This window comes from Fringilla coelebs (genome assembly GCF_963513975.1).
Source record: "Fringilla coelebs genome assembly, chromosome: 6".
Classification (NCBI taxonomy): Eukaryota; Metazoa; Chordata; class Aves; order Passeriformes; family Fringillidae; genus Fringilla; species Fringilla coelebs.
Window position 1 is genome coordinate 25,986,633 of NC_140034.1, and position 20,000 is coordinate 26,006,632.

General features: G+C 36.4%; 1 protein-coding gene across 6 annotated transcripts in view; it reads right to left on the reverse strand.

The window, feature by feature from the left end:
- Positions 1–20,000, reverse strand: part of NPAS3 (neuronal PAS domain protein 3) — a gene marked incomplete at both ends in the record, with an annotated part of 583,871 nt that overhangs the window by 95,074 nt on the left and 468,797 nt on the right. The window lies entirely within an intron of this gene.

Consider the following 20,000-nt stretch of genomic DNA (forward strand, 5'->3'; position numbering starts at 1 on the left):
AGACAATGTATTCTTTAAGGCCATGCCACAGGATGTAAAAATATATGCACATATGTAATTTTTCATCAATAAAGTTCATTAGCTCAATAATCATAGCAGAATGCAAGGTATAAGAAAGGTCAGGGAGGGTGTGGACTGGCAAACTGTTTGTTTTCTTTTGCTGGTGTCAGCTTATTCCATCTCAATCTAAGAACACAGACAGTATGCATCTCTTTAAGCATCTAATTATTTTGTATTTGCCAGCCTACAGAGACCACAATCTGTGGGGAAATGAAAGTAAAACACAACCACATAGAGATCCCTCACTAAAAAATGAGAGGAAATTCTTAAGCAGGTGAAATGCAGAGTAATTCTTAAGCAATGAAGACAAAGTATTTCAGATTTCAGATGTTTGATTTTTAAGCTAGAGTGCCTATGGCTTTTGCAGACTCTCTTAAGCCCCACTGTTACTTACTGCTGGCACAGATGGCCATACTTTCAGAATGTGAGCATTTCTAAGACAACAGGTTATGACTGGCCAAAGAGAAGGGGTAGGGATAACACTGACAGGATAAGCAAATACCTCCTTTAAACTGCAAATAGTTTTTATCACTCTGCGAAGGTGTGTAATGAGTAGACTGCAGGTTAAAGACATTTCCTTTTATATAATGTACTTAAAGACTTTTCAAAATTTTACTCCTTTTTGTTCACTGTGGGTAAGGTTTTTGATTTCTCCTTTCTCTTATTACATCTTGTTTTCACAGCTTTTGGCTGGCAAACAGATACCAACAGTGATATCCACAGGCAGGGAACAAGCTGTAAGGCTGCATCTCAATGGTAAATCCCTGCCAATTATGTTAAAACTAATTATAAATCTCTTTCCTGTAAAACCATAACCCCAGCTGAAAATAATCACAGCCCAAATAGAACATGGGCTACATTTTAAAATAGACTTTTCCCCAAGGTTAAAGTTAATGTCTCGATTGCAAATATTCTCAGAAAATAAATAGCTCTATTGCAGCAAGTAGTTTTAGTTTGGTTCATTCTAAATGCACACACCTTTACAAAATTCGTCAGTGAAAACAAGATAGTTCAGTTTTAGTACTAAATCATACTTCACGCTGTATTGCACTTTCAGGAGCTACATCAATCTGCAGTAACTATTTCATTCATCTGGTATTGTTACAGAGTGTAAATCAGGATTCATAAATGATCAGTTTGTATCCTTTGGGAGGGAGGGATTACATGTAAATAATCCCTTTAATGTACGCATTGCCTCTAAGCATTTCACACAGCAATAAATTGGTAAACTGAATTTGAGCAATTAAGAAATTAAATGAAACTAATAGAATGTGTGTTTTAATATTTCTTGGCGGTTATTTGGGGATTAGTGAATATAAAAGCAGCCACTCTCCTTCTGTGTGAAGGTAAACTGCAGCACTTTGATAAACTCTGTCAGCTTTTCACTACTGTATTTCAGTCACAACTCCTCCTTTGAAATTCTTCAATATATCTTTCATTCCACAGTTGTATTGTTAACTGCATTAAACTATGAAGCCTAAGTACTCATTTCAATAGAAGTAATCACAGATCCCATAGCGAATGGAAACAAGACAACTATCCCAGAACATGCTACTTACAAAATGATTAACACAAGATGTTTGAGGTAGGAAAGGCATCATGACAACTAGAGTTTTGCTTCAGTCCTCTCCACTCTACATCCACCTCCTCCCACCTCTGCACAAAACAGCTATGGCTCAAGGGCAGCCTGAACAGAAGTGGACTGAGAAAGAGCATGCACAGGAAGAAACTGCTCTAATAGAAGAAACACAGAAAATTATGGGCTTTACAGGGCAGGACAATTATCAGACAGAGACCTTGGCTATCTTTCCTTGTCTTCAGGAAGCAAGCAAGAGACTGATCTGAGAAGCTAATGGTGAAGGAATGTAAGGGAAATTCCAGCACACTATCAGTTACATAAAAAGCAACGGCAAGGTTTATGACCGCTGTTACTGAGCCCATGCAAACAGAATTCTAGATGTCCAGTTTGAAATTTTACATACATTCTATTAAGAATAATCTAAAAAAAAGAGGATTTGTTTTTCTGAAGAACATAATCATTATCCATTAATTCATTCTTATTACAAGATATTGCAAAAAAATCTGTATGTTGTCAGGTTATGGACAGGTTAACTACAGCCGTGCCGTGAACGTGAAAGATCAAAAATAAAGCAATTATATTTTCCTTCTATGCATAAAGTTATAAGAAGAGCTGTGATCTAATTTACTCTTTCTTCCAATCTTTAGCTGAAATCAAGAACATTCAAAATTATACTATGACCTAGTTATGCTATGGACTAGTGTGGCAATAACAACAGAAATCCCTAAGAAAATAATTTCAACTTCAGATGACAAAAATCAAGAGAAACCATGAACAATCTATTACCCAGAAGCAGCAGTTTAATAGCACACTTCATTTCAGCCTGTAGCCTAAAAGATACAGACTCCAAAAGGAAATACTAGACTTTCAGAAGCTTCTATATAATTGCACAGTTCAGGTCTTCTCATTAGACAAGTTACTCTTCAGATTTACAGCTCTGAATGGAAAAAAATCTTTGTCACATGGTGTGCTTACGATTTTCACCCTTCAAATTAATTTCTTTTTCTCACGGGAAACTAATTCAGTAGCACCCACCGAGTTTTAGGCTTCCATTTGCTGCTGGGAGAGCAGCCTTTTCAGGGCCTTACAGCCCAACACAACACCAAGTATAGTCTAATGTTAAACCTGTGCTGGACTTTCCTCAAGGTAAATGGGATGCAAATGAATGTTTGGTTGTTTTGTTTAATATGGATGATCTCAAGCACCTTTGAACTGCTCTGCTGCCAGCTGCCACTTACCACTAACAGAGAAGTAAATTTTATAGGGTATGCACTGGGTCATTTTAAACTAATCTCCACAAAAAGAAAATAGTTCATTGGGAGTAAAAAAAAAGTCTGATAGTGCCACCTCTGCAAGTTGCTTTGATGGGTGGAAGAAAGTGGGAGAAAAGCCCAAGGTACTCTGGCTGGAAGTGTAGTCACACAGCTTATACTTTACTTCCATAATCATTTATAAAAACACAGCAAAATGAACAGAGCTGAGCTGCTTGTGCTCCTATCATAATGTACAACCTCTCAGCACCTCATGTACCATAATACCTCCATGAAAATCAAGCTGTATTGCTTCTGTTTCTTTGTACAGCACTTTGCATGACTAAGAGCAGCAAGTGACAAGGTTCTCCAGTTAACTGAGATTGATTATTGTTGCTTCAGCACATCCATAATCATGATGCATGCAGCATGGAGAGATGGAATTATTTTCATACACTGCCCTGATTGGTAGAAAAAGCCTTCTTTTCTAACTGAACAGAAAATGTATAGAATGCATGCAATATGCTCTAGAGGAATGGGTACTGTGGTAGCTGCCAACAGGTCTCATGCCATGCATGCTCTGAGCAGGATGAGTCGTGCATGCTGACTGCACTTGCCACTCTTCAGTCACTGTGGATGACACCATAAAGAACATAACTTTCCCAGTGGTTACCACTCTGCAGTATCTTGAGATTCTGCTGTTTTACTATGAACAATAGCGAGAATCCGAAAGAAGCACAAGAAATGAGTGTGGCACGTGGTGAAAAGTACAGCAATTGTAGGTCTGGATTTTATTTCAGTAACATTGGTTTAACAGCTGGTTAACTGTACTGACTTCAAAAGAATTGCTGCAGATTGCTACTAATGAGGTGACTGTAGAGTGTGAACCTCTGTATCTGCTCACAGCAACAGGAAACTGAAGATTCTTTAGCAGAAAAATGGGTTAGCATATTTTTTTCTTTTCTTTTTCAGCATATATTTTTTAAAGTCATTTCCAAAAATCTCAGAGGACTTAATATTTTAAAGAAGTCACTGTTATGCCATAAAATTCTGGAAGTTATAAAAATATCTAAGACATTAGCACTTCACATTTGGTAACTTCACTCTTTAGTGAACAGCAGAACTATTCTGAAGTTCAGGTGACTTGTCAAAATCAGAATCATCACATCTTTTGGGAGGATGCGATTCCTGGGAAACAAGGAAGAATTTGCCTTTTTCAACAGACATATCAATAGCCTTTGCTATTCTTCCTTACTGAGCAATGCAGTCTAACTGTGGTTAGACAACAACAAAAGTTAGTAAATCTCATTTGATCAAATGGATTAAGCAGTACTTTGAGACTGTGGAAATGGACAGTGCCCTGCAAACTCCTTAATGACTAAGGAGTGATTTATTACACATTTTTAAGGTGAAATATGGTTACAAACAGCTCAGTAATAGAAAAAGCAGTAATATATCTATGCCATAACAAATTTTCGATATTAGAACTAACATACCAAACTGAAGATAGTTAAATAAGCATTTAAATTATTAATTTTCTCATTATTTTGTGTTTCTTGAGATACTAAGCTCCATGTAACCCAACACAAAAGATTAGAGATGAAATATGAAACACAATATGAAAATCACTGCACTGTTCTACAATTTATAAAATAATACATCAAGAAGAAAGTGAAATACAATGTAATGTGGTATCAACATTAGAATTGGCTTTCCTCTGGACTAATGGGTATGATACCTCCCTCTTCATAACTTTTACAGATCACAAGACTTTTGAATATTGAACTGCTTGGGCAGAAATGCTATGTTCTTTCCCAATCCATCTTTCAATTTTATTTCACATATCTCAAGGACAGAAACTGGAAAACCTTCTGGATAAAGTTATGTGTATGGTAGTAGAAAGAGGAGAAAGAAAAACTTATCTTCAATACTGAATCAAACAGAATAAAGAAAGACTTTCAATTACTGTACACACGTGTATATACACACAGCAGTATGTAACTCATTTGGCTTGGGTTACAAAAAAAAAATTCCATGAAATAGCAGCAATTTTCATTAAACTGTTGATGTCAGTGGAGGCACTTCCAATTTAATTCAATGTGGGAATATAGAACGAGATTCAAATTACCCTTTCAGGAAACAAGAAAAGTCTTTGCAGTCTCCCCAAAGGCCAGGGTCAACTTTTCAAAAGCAGCCTTTGATTCTGGATGCTCAGCCTGAGACAGCTCTTTGGAAAATTTCGCCATGGATATAAAATCCTTAATACCTTTATGTTAGGCAGCTATCAGCTAGAGAGTTTTCCTGCTGGGACAGGGTGGGGGGCTTGTAGCCTTCTGCAGCTGATATCAAGTGGCACCTACTCTGTCAGCAGCAAGTATATTCAAGGCAGCTAACAGTAGCCCTGGGTATTAAACAGGTATCTTTGGACACCTGCTCAACTCAGGTCCCATTTTCTCTCACACCTTTGGTTTTATTTTCTCTTCATCTTGTACAGAGATTGCCCATGGCAGTTCTCTGTAACGCTATATAACCTAAGAATGAAGGAATTAAAGGTCTTTGGCAAGCCTCTCTGACCCTGTGCCACTCTGGGAAAGGAGCCCTTCCAATAGACTAAGAAACTTGCAGTCTGAACCCTGACCAAGACCACGCTGGTGTGGGAGGGAGCCTCTAAATTATGTCACTCCTATAACTTCTGCCTTTAAGACTTTTTCAGAATGGATTTGACCACATACATAGTAGGAAATTGGGGCACTGGCTAAAAGATCAAGTCTCACACCTTTCTCAAACATGTTTGCAATTTACAAAATTGACTAACAAAAGAAAAGTTTCTACGGTTTCTTTGGAAAAGAGGACAGATTTCTCATACACTTTTCCATAAAGACTGTGGAAAATATCCCCAGAACCTCTCTTTTGCTTAAATTATTATTCTTGCATTTCAAGCCAGCCCATTTCTTTCTCAAGGCAGTCATAGGTCTTTACTTCCATCTCAAATTCTCTCCCTTTCCTGTAGTCTCTTTTTGTGTCCTTCTGGAAAATTCCATCTGCTTTTATTGCTACTCAGAACTGGAGGTCATTCCAAGTCTGAAAGATACAAAAGCCTAACATTACTACATTCAGATTTAAGAGCTGAAAGGTGAGTGCAAAACATAGCTGCCAAGATATTTAGCTTCAGTTTTATAAACTGTGAGGAAGACAGGAAAATAAGAGCACAGAGAAAAGCAAAGCAGGAAGCTGCAGAAAAAGTCATATATGATGCAGACAGATACCGTCTCCAAATAATTGCCTTCCTCTTAAAAGTGATATTGATCTCTTAGAGTCATACTTTCCACAGTCAGATTATTTCAGGATTCACAAATGTGTTGGGGGAGGGGGACATGCTGATGGCTTTGGAGTTTATAGCTGCTTTTGTGCTATGTTAAATTAGCCATTAGCCACAGATCCAGACCCTAAACATATTGCAGAAATATGTTGGGTTGTGTCTTTTTAAACCTTTCGATTAGTTTACATTTGTCCTTGGTCTGAAATATTCCATTCTGTGAGTACTTGTACATCTATATAACTAATGGAATGGAGATGGATGACTCGGCATCTTGGGGTGTCCTCTGGGCATCCTGTACCCTCCCACACTAAGGATGAGCCTCACAACTCGTGTGCCACTTCTTCCAATCGCCACATTAACATTACATCATGAGAACTGACATTAAAATTTAATGACCCTCGGTTTGGCACTTCACTTTGGCAAGGCACACGGATGTTATAGCAGATTTCAAACTTGATACCAGACTTACTACAGTATTAGCCCATTGTCAGCAGTCAGTGAGCCTTTTGAAAACATCCTGGTGCATCTTTTCCTCATCATGTTTCTTGTCCTCAGCTACAGTCCCAATATTTGGTAGTGGAAATCACCTGTTAGCTTCTGCTGTGGAATAAATTTCCTTCTTCCTGCACAAAAAATCCATTATTCTTGAAGAAGGTGTAAATCTAGCTTAGTACTCCATTTGTTTTCCAGCAGCAAAATGAATGATCTTGTTTCAATTACATTTACAGTAAAAAATAAAGCATTTACAGTATTTGAGTACAGCGACTTTGGCTGATTTATTTATGAATATTGATTTCTGCATAAGGGTACCATTTCTGCTTTACTCTTACTTTTTTGGTGAATGAGCACACTAATATTGGCTCTTAGGTGAGTCACAGCAGGTACTGCATAAAATACTGCTGAGATTGTAAGAAAGCTCACGTCATATTGTTTAGCAACACAGCACCAAAATGGATGAGAATAGAATATTTCTCTCTGGATGTTAGTCCTTACATATATTGATGTCTACAAAAGTTTTATTATCAGAAATCAGCAGTTTTCAATCAGACATTTTAGCAGTAATTGCTGCAGTTCTTAACTACTGTATGCAGTGAGAAAGTGTTTTTTTTTTTTATTTCTTTAAATACTAAAACAATAAATATGGCTACAGAGTAGCAGTATATCAGGTACCCCAACACTGCACCTGAAAGATACATTCCTAGGGTAGATCTAACGTTTTGTTCCTGAGGTTTGCAGCTGCCAGTGAGATGCTAATAAGTACTATATGGGCTGTCTTCTCTTGATTGTTTGTATCTGTCCACTAGAGACAGAGTGGAAATCACTGATCACACTTCAGCTACCTCCTTCATCTCCAGCAGCCACAAGTTTCCCCTAAAAAACCTAACTAAACAAAAAACCCAAACAAAAAAACACCACAAAATAAACAAATAACACCACTCACCAAACTGTAGGGATTTTCTTTTGATCAGTTTTACACATTCTAAGAAAAATATTGCACTTACTACTTTTACAAAATGAATAGGATCAAGGTTAAATATGGAGCTACATAAAGTTACTTTTGTTTAGGGAAAAAATGCTCAAGGCATAAATACCCCAAAATCCCAAGCTTAAAATACATAAATCAGGTAGAGATACAGATAGTCCAAGGTGCATAGACGGCTTTGATTTTAATGGAACAAAATACAGAGATCCTTTCATATTCCAAACAGTGTATAGACTAACTGGACTACTTGCATTCAAACATGACATCTATTAGGCATTCAGAAATAACTCGAACATCACAGTGGATAGTGGGTCTTCATAATGGGATAGATTTTGCAGGGCATTAATTATTTTATTAATTTTATTTTCATGTAGTGATGTATCAAAATGCCCTGGGAAGAAAATATCTAGATAGAAATGAAATACATTGTTTTGCCTCTGTTTTGTCTTTTCTAGCATTCCAGTTTGAATTGTCTCACTGGTTTACAATGTATTTATGTATGCAACAATAAATAAGAAGAAGAATTATCCAAGAGTATGTATATTCCCTTCCATTGAAGTGTTTGATTTCTGAAGCCAATTTAAGATTTAGCCTCATTATCAATGTAAATAAAGAAAGAAATAAACCTGATATTCCAAACTTTTGGAATAAGTTTTATCAAGTACTTTACAGATTGTGATAGTTTGGTTTGGTTGGATAAGAAAACAGTACATCCATCTTCAATTAAAGAACGGAGATCTACAAATATGACGCAGTTGATTGCTTCCTATTAAATGCTCAACTTTAGAGATTCACACAGTGACCTGGGAGCTTGCATATTCTCCCAACTCTGACATTTCTACTTGGCAGTCATGTTATTTTATCAACACAGTGTCAGCAAACGGGATGTGTGCTTCAAATTTCATCCATTATCCACTCTATTATGTGTGCAGTATCTCACAGACCATTCAGAGAACTGACTTGACCTAGTGAGAAAAAAGCAAGGAAAGCTGAAAGCAGCAAAGCATTAGTAAATATCTTCAGAAAGTCTAGGGGTGCTAGAAATGGCCCAGTCCACAGAGTTGGTGTGAGGCACACCCCTGACAGCTTCACTTAATTAATCTGGTTCCATATCTCATTTTCTAATTTCTATCAGCAAATATCTGCTGACAACTAGTAACTTACCACACCCTTTCACTTAGCTTGAAAAATCTATTCCAAATCAAAATTACTACAAAAAAAAAAAGATGAAAACTTATCAAATGTAAAATTAGATTAAGAGTCAATCAAAATCCAACTGTGAATTTATCATTTCAATGAATTTCAATGAATGGTTTAAAATCTGTTCAAAATCTATTTGAAAATGAATATGTAATAATACAGGCATATCTCTTTTTCAAAGCTAGTATTGTCAGATGTATTCTGTGCATTATAATTCATGAACAGGGTAGATGACTATTTGAGAAGTATTAAAATGAGCTGACTTTTCAATACAAGTGTCTGGACAATAAGTTTTTGTATTCTTGGCCATTCAGAAACGTAGACAATTGTGCTAGAAAAATAATGTGTATTGTAATATTCATTGTACAGTAGTAGTATAGTAAGTGGCAATTCTGGACATTACAAGAGACACAAGGATTATTTTCTGTGATTGCACAGAGAATACTTGGATTTCTTGTGAAGCTTTTGCATTGGAAATGAGATTCATCAGTCTGAACAGGGCAGGGTTAGAGCCCTTAGCAACATGCTTATTTTGTAGAAGGTCACTCAATAATAACTTCCTCTGCCCTCCAAGCTTATTAAGACTGACTGGCATATATTAATGAAAACACCTGATTCTCCAACCATAAAACCCAGACAAAGACTTTATTTTAATATTAAGGAAGGAACCCTTAATTAGCAGGGTTTCAAAAATGTCAGCTTCTTCTATTAGCTGTTCTGGTCCATCAAAGCCATAATCCCTACTGTCAAATTTCATCACATGATAGACAGTTTGCTGGCTATCTTTTTTTTTTCTTTTAACTGATCATACTGACTGAAGCTTTTTATTTTGCCATCACATTTAACAAGTTTGTATGCATTTCATTGTTACACTGCTGATTTTACTCCTTTTAAAGTCTGCCTGTGTCAGCTAAAAGAAGAAAAAATCTGGGGAAACATAAAGTATTACATATTGATACACAGACATATAATTAAAGACTTTTGGGGAGAGTTCTCATTCATAATATTGATTCTTTTCTAGGGCATGCAAATGTGCTACTGTGAAAACACGAATAAAAACCACCATTCACAGATGGATTTCCATTTCAGGCATGTTAAGAGAAGAAAAAAATACAAATGCTTGAAATATTGCGAAGACCTTAAGAGATGCATGTTCTTTAGGATTAACCCACAACACATCTTCATGCTGCATAAAATTTGTTCAAGTAGATATTGCTTGCACTGCCCTCCAAATGAGAGATTGCATCAATTTTTTCTGAAATAAACATACCAATTTAAAACTGTTTATATTCTAGCTTCATTCAGCATTTCCATGTTTGTTAAACCTTCACATTCACAGGAATCTATTTTTTTGACTTAAAAGAAAGCAATAGAAGACTATTGTCCTGTCACAGACTTCTAAATGTCCCATCTAAGCTCCCTCAAACATGGTCTGTGGAACTCATAAAGCCAGCAAATACCTATGCAGGTTTTTGCTTCTTTAACAAGAAAAGGAAAATTTTTATAGAATTTGTAGGAAGACATTGTATTTAGATGAAGTACACTACTATGGTCTTTCCACACCTGTTTTTTCTCAAAATATTTCCTTTTAAAATTTTAGATTTATTTATTAATAATTTACGCAATGCTGCGCGTACAATAAATGATACAGTAAAAAGGAGTCTTAGTATTGAAGTTATAACTGAATCCAGGTAAGAAAACCAAATTCTTAGTATTCAAGAAAGAGAAAGAACTTTCTGAGTGGGAGAGTATGGATAACATTCGCATTTTAACATAGGAGAGAAATAGTCTGGAAAAAAAGAGCAAGCTATGCTAGAGTTAACAGATGAGAGGTACAGACCTCTGCCAAGAACTGGAGGCAGCATGAGAAGCACCAGAAAGCCAAAATCAGTAAAGGAAATTGAGGCAATCTGAGACATTACAATCTGAGAACCTATGAAGCAGAGTTGTCAGAAGAATAGAAATGTTGGGATACTTACAGGTGTGTAAGAAAAAATCATAACAGTCACAGTTTACTCAGACTGAAGCAGTCAAAAAGACTGAGGTTGGAGGAAGAGAGGAAGATTACAGAACTGCAGGTAACCAAATGATTAAGAAAAGGATAGAGATGAATAGACAAATTTTGGATGGCTTTGTATACAGGGTGTTATGGAAGGCATGGAGAGGTAAACATGATAGTGAATCTGGATAACAGGATGACAGTCAATTTTAACTTGAGAGAGAAAGAAGAATGGCTAAAATATGTTTATAGATGTACTTCTGCAGCACTTGGCACTACTGAAGAGCAGAAAGGAGGGAGGAGGTTCTGTGGCCTGAGAGATGCATACGGACTGCAAAGAGCCGCAGGTTCTGAAGACAAAAAACACCTTTAGACCTCGGTGATATTTTTTGTATCTTAAATGCTACAACACCTAATACATTTAGGAAACAGTAGTTCAAAAGTTCACTTCTGCTTCGACGGAGATATGGCCAAGAAATGAAGGAGGTGTTTGAAATACAACTGCAAGGGTCAGTAAGATTGACAATACTCCCAGAAGCAGGAGAAAAAAATCCAAGACTCAGAATTATAGAGGCTGATGGAAATTTTTTCCAGAAATGAGAGTTAAACGGTGAAAATAGGGCTGAAGTCAGAGAAACATCAGCAGAACAAAGGGAAACTAAGAGCTAATAGAGCAGATAGAGAGGGAGAAATCTGAGATATGACCGCTGAGAAGTGCGGAAACCAAGGAAGGAAGTGGCGCTTCTGAGGGAGAATGGCAAATACAATGGAGAGAATAAGTCCTATAAAGGAAGAAAAGCAAAATGCATTCTTTGCTGAAAGACAGCCTTTAAACTGTCTCACTAGCTACACCTTTGCCATGTAACTCAGATATTTAGTGAAAATATGTCTTTCCTTCACCAGGAAAAGAATTCCAGTTCTTCACACTGTGGGATTCTTCCCATGGCTAATAATTGCATAAAGCTATATGTGTTTATTGGAGATCTTTGCACCACTGACTTTTTGAATGCTCTGCTTAGACTTTACTGCTTCCTGAGTGCCTGTATCTATTGCAAGTGACCAAGTGTGCTTTTGAGGTGAACTTAAACCCATTAAAACAAATGCAGTGTAAGTGACTGTGAACATTTACTCATGATTTCTCTTTCATTTAATTAATTTAGTAATGTAACTCACTATTTAGAACAGAAGAGTTCCCTGTCTTTTGAATGATACATCTATGGAGTGGAGCAACAGTGGATGGCAGCAAGATAATGAGGCCAACACATGAAGTTCAGTTCTCCCTCCAGCATCACTCAGAATACTTACTAACTAAAAACCAGTTAAACAGGAAAGCTATATTAGTTTTAGACTCTGAGCAATCTTTATCTTGTGAGGTATATGACAACTAACCTTAGTTTTGAAAGCGGTTTTTTCCTAGAAATACATCCAATTAAAGTTGTTTGTCAAAGCATCTGTGAGTCACTTTTGGGATTCCACTGTAGAGTAAAATACAAAAAATATGGTCCCCACTTTCAAGCATTTTTACCAAGTAAGCATATATTTTAGGCTTTTCCCTTTTTCTTATTCATTTTATTTTTTGTATTTCTTATATTAAATGGTTCCCTTGTTTTAATTTTTATTTATCTCCCACAGCTAATACATGCCAGTATCTATCTTACACAACAAATCACAGTGAGGGCCTTTTTGTTACTTCTTTGAGCAGTCCTGTTGTTCTGGCAGCAGACAGGCTCTGTCAGGGTCCAGTGTCTATCTTGTACTGCTCCCATTCTGAATATGCAGTGGATTCCATGGGTATCATATAAGAACAAAGAGAGGAAGAAGGAAAAAGAGCAAGAGAGGCTTTTGTGATTGTCAGGATTCAGATGTTACGTGTCTGGCTAAGGCTATGACCTGGAAATGTCCAAGATCTGGTATGTCTTGCTAGCCATCACCATGCAATCCTATAAAAATTGCATAGAAGGGAAAGGCTCCATACCTAACATACCAATTAAGAAATTCAACAACACTTCTCTTTACAGTTGCCTTGGCAAAGAAATACTGTCAGGCCTTGATTGCACTTTACTCTCACAAAATCCTCAGTCTCCTTTCTAATGATGCCCAATATTTGGGCTACTTTTGCACATTCAGTTGACAATTTCAGAGAACTATCCATAGAGACTCAAAGATCTTTTTCCTGAGGTCTAACTAATGCTTAGTTGAACATAGTTAATAGTAGCCTCTGCTATCCATGGAACTGTCTCATCCAAGAACAGAATTACATTAAAAATAGTTTGTCATATTTTAGGTATGACAGCATCTTAAACCTCAGATGTTCTGTAGCCATGCTGTAATACCTGCTTGGGAAACTGTGTGGTGCTGCCTTGCTGCTGGATTCCAGATGGAGTACCACAAACAGGAACCTTCTGTGCTTGAATGGCACATTCTAAGCCTCTCTTCAGCATTATGACAGCCTTTTATTTTAAGTTGTTTTAAATCATACATGGGTATATAATATTTGTGTTTTATATCAGATGCAGCCAGAATGGTGTATTTATGGATTGATGGTCCCTGAATACAGTAAGGGATAATGAGGCTTATGAGAGGAACAGAAGGGAGGAAAAGGTAAAAGAGCAGAGGGATAGCATAAGGATGCAGGCAAATGAATATAACCGATTTTTTCAGTTGCTACAATTTTGGGTGAGAAATTCTGGGGTGTCTTCTTTAGAGCAATGCCAATTTTGTGGATCAGAGTGGTCAGTTTTTCACTGACAGGCAAGAATTTCAAAACTCTTTGGTTGGAAAAGAGTGTTATAATCACTGACTGGAAATTCTGCCTGCTGGCAATGTAAGCTATTATTTTTGTATATAGTGTGCACAATTAATACTAGTGTATTTGGACCAATTTGTGCTGCAAATAAAGCTGCGGCCTTTCCTTGCCAAAAAGAGTGTAATTTCAAGCCATCAGGATTTGCATCTTGGGAAAGGATGGAAAATGAATATGCCAAAGATAAAAGGAAAAATATACTGCTTTAAAAAAATGGTAAATCACTGACTGTAAGAGAAAGGGAATGATGCTCAATGATAGTTCAGTACAACGTTTTGTTTCTTGCCTTTTCTCTTTCCATAGGAAAGAACTGAAGGAAGCTAAATGAGATCCCAAAATAAATATCTAATTAGGCTTTTGCAGTCCAAAACCTGCCATAAAACACATTTTCCTATGTCTACAGTCTATACTCAAAATGTAATGAAATTCTTACATTTCAGACTTTACAGGAGTTTAGAAGTACAGATTGCATTGACTGGAGTGCATGGTATATAGCCCAAAAGATTAAATACATTGCTAAGGATACACAAATTTCCCATTTCCTTTTTCAAAGCTGGTTTAAATTTTTATACTTCTCTGCAAAATGCTTTTCACTAAATTCTCCTGTAAGTGTTTTTACACATTGAACTGACTTTTCAAAAGGAAGTAGAAGCCTGGTGACAGAAGCTGTACAACACCTGTGCATGCCTACGTACGACTTAATTCTCTTTCCTGCATGTAAGCCTCTCAATGGATTTTTTAAAGCATTTTGAAGCATTCAGACACAAATACTTAGAGTCTGCTTTGGAGATGAATTTGAGCATGAAAGAATCATCTGCATTGTTATCAATTAAATTGCCATCAGTACAGCAGGCACCTCTGGCAGGGTTCCAGGCTCCAGAGAGTTTGGATTGACTCACAGTATTAGGAATAAGGGTAAAAGGGACTCTCACCTTTGCAGCACTGATAGAAGCCCTATATAAATCACTTGATATATAAATATTTATTCATCAACATTTAGCTAGTCAACAGCATGGTGTGGTCTGCACATATTTCATAAAGAAGATTGCTTACATTTTCTGAACTCAAGGTAAAAGTCAGCACTACCTGATGCTCACTAGTTAATAGGATTTTTTGACTATTAATGTCATAATTGCCAGGTTTTTCACACAGCAAACAGATTAATTCCTAACCATATAGGAACTGGTATTACATGCTTTCTTTTTTAAAGAAAAAAAAAAAGAATTTCTGAAATGAGCTGCACAACAGCTCACCATACTGACACACTGTGATCTGTCCCAAATCAAAGAGTAAATTCTTAGCATATTATCTGTGTCAGCTTCACAAAACTATTACAGTTTCACTTTTTCTTTGTGTCTGTAATGGTTCCCCATCATCCTGATAAGTGGGCAGTCATTTCTCCCTGCAAAGATAGAGCTGTGAAGCAGAATTAGATTTCAACACTTATGTAACAGAGATTAATTGATTGATTAGATTATTAATTAAAGTTTCCATTTAATTCTCTTTTTAAAAAGCACAGGATCGTGGATCCCCAGGGTTTTTCCTAACCCTTGAAATCATAAACAAGAGAATGCATAACTAAACATTGTACCTTATCTTGAGTAGAATAATTAAGCCAGTGGATGCATTGCTATGAAGGAAAATAGTTTTTCTTCCAAAATATACTTTTTTTTCCCCCTACAAACCTTAGGAAAAAGAAAGCAGCTTTTTGATTTCCCCTCCCGCAATAGAGGAACAGACACCAAAAGTAACGTTTTAAACACAGATTTACACATATGTATGCCTGATTGTGTGCACTCTGTTTGGGTTTGACATTTTTAGGAAAAGATAAAGAAATGAAAACATGACTTGTGTTGTTTTAGATTTGAACTGATGGTCTACCTAGAAGTTCCAGCCATATAATATTTGAGAGATTGTAGAAAAATAAAAACAGCAAGTGGCCTTTTAGGTAACCCATAATTAAAAGCAATTTTGAGCTGTCTTTTCAGGGAAGCTACCCAGGGGAAGTATTTGCTACCTGTTTGACCTTCACAATTGTGAGTCCTTGGCAGTGTCAGCGACCCTCTGAACTGAATTCAAAACTAATCTCTAACAGAAAAAGAGAAACAGAATTCATGCAAATCATATTAATTCCAACATTTCCCCAGTGAGCTGGGTATAAACTACAGCCTAATTAAATATTTTTTAACGATGTGAGTAATTTTTGCCAAGGGGCGGATTCAGGCGAAAATTTAATATGAGATCACAAAAGCTGTTCCCAGCGTTGATTCTGTAAATTAATGACTATCTGCCTTATGATAAAAACATGCTGCCAAGAATGAAAATGAAGTCAGCAAAGCTTGCTCTATTTGTCTAACAACCAAATATACAGAATGCAAAACTTTAAAGGATATGGAAAATTTCCATTGTCTGCATGATATATTCCTGATAAAGATGCATGACACTGACAGCATAAAGCTGCTTTATGTTATACAAGACTATCAATTCTTATTAGTTATCACTAATATAGCATTAGTTATTGTTAGCTATGAACTTTAGTGAGACAGTGCCAAGCACCAATGTCAAGAACCTGAGAGGCATTCATTTGTGTGTGGGTAGGATAATGTGCTATTGACCATTTCCTGAACTGGGTGTCTCTAAGACACACTGAACGTGGCACAATTTCTCAGAGCTGCTTACAAAAATTCAAGCATCTTACCAAACACTTAAAAAGACCTTATCATTGTAGTATCTGGGCACCAATCTTAAGTGCTTGTCAGAAAGAAAATCTCATTAAACCAATGTTATTAATGTTTTCAAATAATAAATGCACAAAAATTAAAACCATGATCAAGAGAAACTGTATAAAGGAACAGGAATTACTCATGCATCAATCTGTCCAGATTTTTATCATGATTTGGAAATTAAACAATAAGCCTTATGTGACTAAAAGGCTGCTTTATGAAGTATAGTATTAGATCAGATATTGAAGATATTCTAATGCAAAATCCTCTCTTAACCAATAAAAGACTCCATGCTCTTTGTTCGTCTCATGCTAACCTAACTTGTAACAAGACAGCTAGTTAACACCAAGGAATTACAAAACATTGCCAGATGACAGGTGAGCAGGACTTTGGTAGCACCCTGATCAAGAGGCCAGCCCATTCTAAGGGCTTTGCAGCCTTATTTATTTAAATTTCTGCCAGTGTTGGCCACTGAGACTGAATTTACAGCTTTTCAATTAAAAGGTCATTCTGTGCTAACCAGCACGCCATTGCCTCATTATAATCATAAAATTAGTGAGAAAAGACTAGCATGATTAATATGAAGGAGAGACTCTGAAGGGTGAAGAGGTGTGATTTTCTTGCTTCCTGAGACATGGGAATAAAGCTTACTGTTTAGAAACAAATATTTTGCTTATAATGCATGAAATAAACACTTTACCCTTTCTTTCTACTTCAGAACAAATAAACTGGTCATTTTCTGTAAATTAGGCTTGACAGATGAAAGGATGGTTTACGACTGCTGAACAGTTTAAGTTCGGGCATAGCTTCATATGAGATGAAATGTCTATGTGAGATTGCAAGTTTCAAAGCATTACAATAGGACTTTTATATTTCTTAACTAGAGCATAGCCTTTTTGTAAGTGTAATAATTTAAAGCTTTTAAATAAAAGCAATAACTCAGAGAAACAGTTAATATCAAATATAACTTAGAGTACTTATAATTTATATCTTAGAGTACTTATAATTTACTATTGAAAACTGAGAATGTAACTTAAAATTCAATGTGCCTGTGAACATGCTAGAAATTGTGAGGCATTGGGTACAGAAATGTACACTACACAAAGGATGAGGACTTCTGCAAGTCTCCTCAAAACACTGGGAGAGACTGCTCAATCTATCATATACAAGCCACAAAATGTGTAGTCTTCCAAGCAGCCACAAAGCTCTACAATATGCACAAATGGAAAAAAAAACCCCAAACATAAAAATGCAATATACTTTAGAATAACAAAAATGTTTCAAGCTCACAAAATAAAAATTTTTACTTAATGAAAACCTGGAAACTATTCTAGTTTCAGTCTGAAAGCACAGTTCATCACTGAGGGAAAATTACTAATTTTTGCTCAACACTGGTAATAAGTTGTAAGCTACTGGAACAGGAAAGTAAGCTAGAGAACACGAAACAATTTTCAGGAAGAGCACTTAGAGCTTACAGCCAAACACTTTAATGTCCTCCATTCTCCATAGTCACCTGCTCTACGTTCAGACCATGACCCACTCTGCAAGAGCTCTGTTCTCTCCTAGAGGAACTCATCCTGCAGCTAGCAGCCACTGATGAACACACACAGACATAGCCAGCTAGTGGCAGCCTGACCTGCTGCTTTGGATAACCTGCTTGAGTAGCTTAAAGAGACACCCTGTAGCCCAAATTGAGAGGCTGAGGTCCTTCACTTAATGAAGCCTGACTGAACACATTTTTTAATTATGCTCTCGCTTGTTTTATTTTCCAGGAACAGAGAAAGTCTTTCTTGCACACGTGAAATAGTCAGAAACTTGCCCATGGATTTTCCCACATCACAAAAGAAAAAAAAAGAAAGGAACATGGAACATGAAACTCAAGTTTCCAGGACCCCCACTACTGAATCTCCCCCTCTGGAGAAACCAACGGCAGAAGGTAAACAAAAAGAAAGTCTAGTAATTTATTTCCTATATTGCACAGGATCTTATGGAGACCTTCTGTCTGTAATAGCATATGAAACAAGAGTTGATGAGGTAACCTACAGAGGGAAAGGAAGAAATCTCATGTCTATCTACAGTTTTTATTTTATGCAGCTGTAGCTGAGAGATCTTGTGATAAAAGCGTGCCAATATTTACTGCTCTGTGCATCACAAATCCCCAAATATATGATTAAATAAAAGTAAATTTGATAAAAACAATAAAAACATTCGAAAGACTAGAGTAAGTTAGGTATCTACAGGCCTTTGAGAATTAATCAGCTGGTTTTAAAGCCCTGTGTAACTACAGATACACAGCAGATAATTTCAGTTGTGCAGTTCAATTTAAGGGTAGAAAAATACAGATGCATAATTTCCAAAAAGAAATATAAATCAGGCCTAAATCCTTTGGGAGTACTAACTCTAGACTAAATAGCTTGGCCAAATAACAAATAACAGAAAATAATGCATGAAGAGTAGGGGAGAAAATAACATTGTGTACAGAGAGAAGGAAAAATTGAACAACTGTGCTTAAAGTCCTATTTCTTGATTCTTGTAAAATCTAGGAATTTTGAAAAGAGTTTGCCTAAATAACCCTTTTGCATCTTTATTTTTTAAAAAATTATTATTTACAAAGGTATTTATAGTTGTGTGAACCACTGGCCTTTGCAGGGTGGGCAACTTGCATAATATAACTGCAAGACTTGCAGTTACTTTGTGTTTTCCTAACAATTCTAGACTCTAGAACCATGCACACAGTATAGAATTTTAGCCTACTTCTAAAAGTGGAGAAAGTTACAAAAAACTTCAAAGTCCACAGAGTTAAAAATATGTTTACATTTCTGATGCTTAAGACAAGACCTTGGTTTCCCCCCTTAACCGGTTATCTTTTAATGCTTCAAGTTATTGACAACACTTTGGCAACAGCTCTGTTTTGTTTAGATCTTAAAGGGCCTGATGCACTCCTCACTGATGCTAGCAGATCCCATTTTTTAATTTATTTAGAGTGTTGATCACATCCTCAGACCACAATGAGGGCAATAATAAAAAGTATGGAGGTTACATAATTTTTGCTGGAATTTTGTTCCATAATAAAGCTTTGAATACAGCTTATGCTGTAACAACTAATAAACGTGTTAGATTTTCTGTGTGCAAGGCAGAATGTTTCTTCTTCATGTTCATTTTGTTTATGGAATGGGATTTTTAAACATTGCCATCAGATTTCTTGATAATCCAGTGTGTAATGGTGCAGGAAACATAAAAAGCCTTTTCAAAGATTCAGAACTGAGCTGTGCACTATTGTGTTGAGGCTGTAGATTTCACTCTCAATTCTAGACACCAACCTCTTTTCCATTTTCTGTTCTTTATTTGGCAGAGTTTGGCTTCTGAATGGTGGGTGAAATCTACAGCAGCTTTAGTAACAAGCAGTCTCAAACCTTGAATATTTAAACGGGGTTTTGCACATCCTACTAAATGCAGCCATTTATTATGGTTGATAAAAGAGTACACTGGTAATGTCTCAAAGTCCTCCAGGAAGAAGAAACTCCACTTCTCACAGTTTCAACAGTCATTACTCATGCCTTTACCCTAACTAATAAGTTTTGTAT